The sequence below is a fragment of the Vollenhovia emeryi genome, unplaced genomic scaffold, assembly GCF_000949405.1.
Source record: "Vollenhovia emeryi isolate VEMERY1.0 unplaced genomic scaffold, V.emery_V1.0 DF939140.1, whole genome shotgun sequence".
NCBI lineage: Eukaryota > Metazoa > Arthropoda > Insecta > Hymenoptera > Formicidae > Vollenhovia > Vollenhovia emeryi.
The window spans coordinates 1,377,891-1,379,033 of NW_011967226.1; positions in this window are offsets into that span (position 1 = coordinate 1,377,891).

Consider the following 1,143-nt stretch of genomic DNA (forward strand, 5'->3'; position numbering starts at 1 on the left):
CACGCTCGGACGCGCTCTGGCGTCGGAGTCGCGGGACAATGACGCGCGCCATCTTGTCCAGTGTCCGTCGAGCGCGTCGCGCGTCGGGGTGTCGTCGTCGCGGGGTCGTAAAGCTGCGCGAGCGAGCGCGAATCGGTGGTGTTGCCGGAGCGGCCCGCGATAAGACGCGCGCGTGAGCGCGGCGCGAGGAGCCCGGAGCGGGCTCGGACTCCCCCCGCGAGGCCGGGTGTAATATGCACTGCGCGTCCCCTCGGTGCGTGGCTGCGGCGACGGCGACGAGGACGGGTTCCCGCGCGGCGAGCGAGCGCCGACTCCCGGAGGAGCCGCCGCGACGGTGGACGTAACGTCGCGACGCCGGCGAGGACCGCTCGAGAGGAGGAGAGGCGAAACGAGACAAGAAAGAGGAGTCGCGGGAGCGAATGGCGACGGCGGCGACGGCGGCGGTTCCGCCGCGGCTAGCAGCGGCCGTCCCTCCCGTTGTCGCGTCGGCGGAGAGCGGCGTTCAGGTGAGTGTCGAGAGGGTAGCGGCGCCGCTCTGATCGATAACGCGCGCGCGCGCGCGAGCGCGTCCTCTTGCTGTCCTCTCAACCTTCCCGTTTCCTCTACCGCGTAGGTGGACGGGGGACGAGCGCGCGCTCATCCCCAGCCGCGCGCGAGGGGAGCTTTCGCGCCGTCCGGTCCGTATGGCGACGGCAGCGAGAACGGACGGAATCGCGCGCGCGCGCGCGCGCTTGTGCAAATCGACAGAAGTGAAAGCTCAGCCTCGCGGCCGCGGTCGAGGCGACGGAACCGCGAAGGACCGCGCGAGCGTTTTTGCTCCTTCCGGGGCGAGATATTGGTGGAGCGCGCGGAGACGACGCCGTGTCGCATTGATACGTCAATATCGAGCGACGATTGTTCTCACGGGTGTCGCAACATCGCGCCGTCTTCGTAGCGTCTCGCGACGGCGCGTTTCGGTAGCGTCGCGAGAAATTGTTAGCAGGACCGTCATCTGTCTGCGGAATCTCCGCTTCGCCGTCGCGAGGGAATGGCAGAGAATAATCCGTAAACGCTTAAGACTGTCTCAGTCGTAGACGTAGGGCAAGGCAGGGAGAAACGTAAGTCTCGTATACAGTAGCCTTTCACGACTTACGTTTCTCTCTG